The sequence below is a fragment of the Cucurbita maxima genome, unplaced genomic scaffold (assembly GCF_002738345.1).
Source record: "Cucurbita maxima cultivar Rimu unplaced genomic scaffold, Cmax_1.0 Cma_Scf00162, whole genome shotgun sequence".
Lineage (NCBI taxonomy): Eukaryota > Viridiplantae > Streptophyta > Magnoliopsida > Cucurbitales > Cucurbitaceae > Cucurbita > Cucurbita maxima.
The window spans coordinates 111,585-118,114 of record NW_019272178.1 but is presented as its reverse complement, the minus strand read 5'-3'; the positions used below and the strand labels follow the sequence as shown (position 1 = coordinate 118,114).

General features: G+C 35.2%; 1 non-coding gene across 1 annotated transcript; it reads left to right on the top strand.

The window, feature by feature from the left end:
* Nucleotides 1-6,180: 6,180 nt before the first annotated feature.
* Nucleotides 6,181-6,253, top strand: TRNAF-GAA. The gene has a single exon. It is a non-coding gene; the product is annotated as a tRNA-Phe (tRNA).
* The last annotated feature ends 277 nt before the right edge of the window (nt 6,254-6,530 follow it).

Sequence of the window (6,530 nt, the reverse complement as noted above, 5' to 3'; positions counted from 1 at the left end):
ATAATTCTACCATTACAAACTTTATGAAATTAAAAATAAATAAAGTTTTCTAACAACTCATGTAATGATGCTTGCAACTTCATCTGCTCCTTCAACCGTGTAAATATTCACTTCTGAAGCTCCAAATTATCCTTCCTCAATCTAATAAGCTTGTAACACATGAAATAATAGTTGAACCGAGCCTATCAAATTTTGTAGATGAAGAATGAATGCTTGTTGAATCTTCTTAGCCTTGGATCGTGTAATAGGTATAGTTGGAACATTTGGAACACCGTGGCCCTTATCATCTTCCTCCTCTTCAAAAGGATTCGTCCTCGAATCAGAAAATCATCACCTACATCAATAGGACTCGAGTCAGCAACATTGAAAGTAGGATGTGCTGAAATTCTCATGGAAGATCATTTTATATGCATTGTTATTAATTCTTTAAAGGACTTGATAAGGGTCATCCCCTCTTGGATGTAACTTTGTTTTCCTTTAAGATGAGAATCACTCCTTGCGAAAATGTATCCAAACCCAGTTACTAGGTTGAAAAATGATTTCATTCCGTCCTTTGTTAATTCTTGAAGCAACATTGAAATTTTGTTTCTCAATTGTCTCATTCCCATCTTTATGCAATGTTTTGATCTCATTTGCATTACTTGTGGCTGCTTTACTCACAAAAATATTAGATGATAGAAAGCAAATCAAGACACGTAAGTGGATTAAATCCATAAACAACTTCAAAAAGAGAACAATGAGTGACATACATTCGTCCCAAGACTTAATATTCTTACAAATAATAGCCCTAAGCAATGCTCGTAATGTTCTATTAACCAGCTCATTAATCTAAAGATGACATGCAGTTGAAAACAATAATTTGTTACCCAATTTATGACTTAAAATTCTTATAAATAATAGCTCTAACCAATAACCACCTCTGATGACATGCAGTTGAAAACAATAATTTAGTACCCAATTTATCTACCATACTTTCCAAACATTGGCAACAATGACTACAAAATTTATAAACATCGTGCTTCATGGCAAAAGTCATATGGATAGCATTTTCTCCCATGTCTTGGTTTCGCTAACTAAAGTTTTCCAATAACTTCCAAACTTCATTACCTTATATAACCTCTTGGGATAAAATTAGAGTACTTTTCTATAAACCACCAATCCTAAAGGATTCATATAAGATTTTATAAAATAAGATCTACTGATGAATTTCATAGCATTTGAAGGTCATCTAGGTCATGAGCTGAAGGTAAATTTCCTTAGGGGCATTATGGTCATTTTACACCGTTTATTGGTTTACCTACATATCCTTATCCAATGACCACAAAAATTCATATCCAACCTCAATATACTATAATATGCTCAGTATTAAAATTTGATGGGCAGCGGAGCTCATATAGTGGGTTATTTTAACATTACTTAAATCTTGAGCTATTTGATCGGTTCAGGGTCTTAACTCAGGGTTCTTTGGGTTTTTTTTTCATATATTCTTAATTCATACTTGGTTTAGGGTTCATATGAAAATCCAAGCGATTTCTACAAGTATTTCTTAACAAAGAGTCCAAGGTGGCTACTTGCCTCTTCGTTGACGTTTGGGACCTCTATTCTTGAGCTTCCAGTATCTGAATTACTTCAAATTTCCTTCCACGTAATCCTTATTGTGTCTAGTTTATGAAACCATAATGTTTTTATGAGAATCGGTCTGGAATAGGGTTAAAATTGAGAAAACCCAAGAAAATGTCAAATTTTTAGTTGACTTGGATAGTTTAGTTGAACTGGCCATATCATCGTTTTCTTCCTCTAAACAGGAAGAAGATGCGCATTTTTCACATCGCCGCCATCTGAAACTCGGCCTGTACAGCCACATTTACAGCATTTCTCTCCTTGATTTCTTTGTGAAACTTAAAGATGAGTGTTACAAGGAAGGGTTATGGATTGATTTGATACCTTCTCGTAGATCGTAGCCTAAGATATTCGCTACCAAAGTTCGTCCAAAATCTGATTTATCGCTGGAGAAAAAACAAAAATTTGGTAGCCGATTCTAGGGGTTTCAAGGCCCTATTTCTTTATTGAACCTCTTTCATATCCTTTCTTTAGGCTAAAGGAATTGGTTTAGAGGAATGTCTTTGAGTCTAGGACCTTAATTTCTAGAAATCGAACTCAGTATGCAACTCACTCAAAACACAAGATTTTCGATCTCTTGGGTAGCTTGTTCTACGACGTTTCAGCTCTCAATTCTTTCATCAAGTTTACTCAACTTCTTCCTTTGAAGCTAGAGGAATCCTTAATTTGAAGGAAAAGAGATCGTAGATAGGAATTCGACTCTTATCCCCAATTTAATTTCGAAACTTATTTCCTTCAATTCGGCACGCTCTCGAGGTTATTTTTCTTCGTGGTCTTCTATGGAAGCATTCCTTGGAGGTGCAGAAACTAATTGGAATCATTCTTGCTCGACAAGTCATCATGTATCCTCGAATTTGATTTTCAAGTTTTTCTTGAAGTTCTTCAATGGCGGATTGAATTGAGGGAATGATTTCTGGGCACTCTCAAAACTCTATTCCTTCATAAAACTTGTGGGTAATCTTGTTGAGAAACTGTAGGAATATGTTTGAAGAGAAATGGGGGAGGAATTCACTCGAATTTGGAAGAAATCTGAGAGTAGGAGACCCATAATCTAAACGCTCATTGCCTTCGATTGAGGGATCGACCTTTCTCGATTCTTATTCCGTATTGTTGCTCCTACTTCAGTCTTTATAGGAGATGCTTAAACCAAAATTGAGAGCTCCAGAATCTTCGTTATTTAGATGTTCAAAGAGAAATGGTGGAGGATTGCTCTTGAATCTGGAAGAAATCTTAGAGTAGGAGACCCATAATCTAAACGCTTATTACATTCGATTGGGGGATCAACCTTTCTCGATTCTTATTTCGTATTGGTTCTCCTACTTCAGACTTTATCGGAGGAGCTTAAACCGACATTGAGAGCTCTAAAATCTTCGTTATTTAGAGATTGAACTTTCTGGATAATTTTTCAGAGATATCAACTCCGATCATAGCCTTATCGACCTTGGCTTTGAATACTAGTCGTTGGATGTGATGATCCGTGCGTGTTCATTGAGTTCATATCAAATTTTGGAGGAGATCCAACGGTTGAGATTTGAGTTTGAAGGATTTTGCTCGGATGGTCACGGTAGATGCTCTGATTCTAATAGGAGTGGCATTTCTCTAATTATCCATTCTTTCAGGGGTATTTTAGTAATTTCCACATTTCGAATGTTTTATTATTATTTTTCTCGAAAAATCCATAATATTTCTACAAATTTCTCATTGTTTTTTGTTCATTTCCCCCTTATTTTTGAATCTTGAGATTCCTTCTACATAAGGAATTACGAATCGAGAAAGATTTTTGATAATTGATAAAATGACTTTTTTGCCCTTTTCATTTACTATTTCCTTTCCAATCCATGAAATCACTTGTTAGGGTACTCAATTGACTAAGTCCGTTGTTCTTGCTTAAAACTTTAATTTTTTTTCTTTTTGTCCTTTGGGTCTTTCATGGGTGGCTTATTTTTGTGGGAGCTAATTTTCTTCATGTTTGGGGTGTTACATATACATAATCGTTATAAACACAAAATAAGAAGCAGACTCAAAAGAAGAACTTATGGGCAAATAATGGTTACTTATGGGTATGGATCCTAGCAACTTATTTAGCACGTTATTCACATAGTTCTATGTACTTGGTACATGGATTATTGATGAACTTAGGTTTATACATAATGTCTTGGGTTAGGCTTTAAGAGTTGAGGTTTTAGCTTAGGAAAACATTAGAGGGTAACCTAACATGGACTGATTCGTGGGAAAACCTACTAGCACTTTGAGGACCTCTTTCCTTCACCAAACTTATGGGTAAACTTATTTAGATGGTGCAGGAACAAGTTTGGAAATGAACAGTGGACTAGTTCTCGAATTCGAGGTAAACCCATGAACACGATACCCCAAAACAAAAAACTTGTATCTCTCGATTGGGTACTCGATTAAGCTTGCTTCTTGCCCCTAATAGTCTACCCTAATTCACAATTTATAGACGGATTTTCCACTACCATTGAAACATCTAGAATTTCTATAATTTCATTCTTGATTTTTTTGAATCTTCTGCCAGAAATGTCTTCTTCGATCGGAGCCTTTCTTTTTTAAGCCCCTTGTAATTATTATTCTATAAAAAATTTAATGATTCGGGAAGTTTATAAAAATTAGAAAAAGTATCATCTTCTCAATGTTTTTTCAATTCTACTTGTTCTTTGCTTCTATTACAACTTAGTAGTGATCATACACGGTCTCTTATTGGAGACCTTGAGTGTTGCAAATTCTCCTCTCCTTTGAAAACTTTCGGTCATCGAAAGTGCTTATTCTAAAATAGGCCAGGGTACAAGGTTCTTATTTGCCTTCTGTTTCCCAAGTGGCTTCTTCTACTCTATGATTCTTCCATAGGACCTTAACAAGAGCGATTTCCTTGTTTCTCAATCTTTTGACTTTCTTGTCTATTATTTGAATCGTGTCTTCTTTATACGTTAGGTCATCTCTCAAGAAGAGAGTTTCATGAGCCAGTACGTGCGAAGGATCTAGGGTATACTTCCGTAGTATGGATACATGAAAGATATTACGTACTACAGACAAATTTGGGCATTGCCCGATTCTAGATCCAATCCTTTCTAATATCTCAAAGGGATGGATAAACCTAGGCCTTAGCTTCCCCTCTTTACCCTACCTGAGCACCCCTCTCATGGGGTGCTACCTTTAGGAATATATGATCCCCTACCAACAATTCCATGTCCTTGTGCCTTAGATCTGCATAGCTTTTCTCTCGGCTTTGTGCGGTTTGTATCCTAGCTTTAATCTTCTAGACTGCGGCGTTGGTAATTTGCATAGCTCTGGTCCAATAGTTCTCGTTTGCCCCCTTTCTTCCCAAAAGATAGGGGATCAAAATCTTCGCCCGTAGAGAACCTCATATGTGGTCATTTTTATGGTTGCTTGGCAACTATTATTATAAGAGAATTTCATAAGGGGTAGGTATTTATCCCAGCTTCCTGCTAAATCGATCACATATGTCCTCAACATTTCTTCCAATATTTGCTTGAGCATTTCTGTTTGACCATCTGTTTATGGGTGGAATGTCGTACTATAACTGCGTACCCAATGCCTTTTGTTGAATTTTTCAGAAGCGAGATTTAAATCTGGCATCTCGGCCTAATACTATTGCCTTTTGTTGAATTTCCAGAAGCGTACCCAATACCTTTAGTGATGAATATTCATTTTTAATGTTAGCAAGAGTAGCTCAGTTGGGAGATTGTTAGACGGAAGATTTGAAGGTCACACGTGTTTTATCCACGTTCAACGCACCTAATACAAGTTTATTACCTGACTATACAATCTAAAAACACAACTTGCTTATTCAATCTAAAATTAGTGATTATTTCTTTTTTAAATATAATGAATTAGCGGAAGTACCTTTACTTATGAATTTTCATTTTTAATATTAGCGGGGATAACTCTGTTGGGAGAGTATCAGACTGAAGATTTGAAGGTCACGTGTTTGTTATCCACGTTCACCGCACCTGATTCTAGTTGCATAACCCGACTATTCAATCTAAAATTAGTCATTATTCCTTTCTGAAATCTCAATGAATTATCGAAAATACCTAACGTGTTCTAGTTCACCGCACCTTATACAAGTTGGATAACTTGAATATCTTATTAAAAATTAGTGATTATTTCTATTTAAAATTAAAATGAATTAGTGAAAATACCTTTACTGATGAATTTTCATTTTTAATGTTAGTGTGGATAGCTCAGTTGAGAGAGCATTAGATTGAAGATCTAAAGGTCTCGTGTTCAATCTTGCATAATTTGACTATTCAATTTAAAATTAGTGATTATTTCTTTCTAAAATTTCAATTAATTAGCGTAAATACTTTTACTTAAAAATTTTCATTTTTAATGTTTGCAGGGATAGCTCAATTTGGAGAGAGTCAAATTTAATATTTGAAGGTCACGTGTTCGATCTCCATGTTAACCAAACCTAGTTCGCATAACCTGACTATTCAATAGAAAATTAGTCATTATTTCTTGTTAAAATCTCAATGAATCAGCTAAAATACCTATACTTATGAATTTTTATTTCTAATGATTGCGGGGATAGCTCAGTTGGGAGAGCGTCAGACTGAAGATCTGAAGGTCACGTGTTCGATCCACGTTCACCGCACTTTGTTTAAGTTGCATAACTTGACTCTAAAATTAGTGTCATGGTCACGTGTTCGATCCACGTTCACCACACTTTGTTTAAGTTGCATAACTTGACTCTAAAATTAGTGTCATTAGCGATTATTCTGTCACGTTTTTTTATCCAACTGACATAAGTTTACCTTTACTTTATGAATTTTCAATTTTAATATTAGTGAGGAGAGCGTCATATTGAAGATTTAAAGGTAACGTGTTTGATCCACGTTCATTGCATTAGAGATTATTTCTTTTTAAAATCT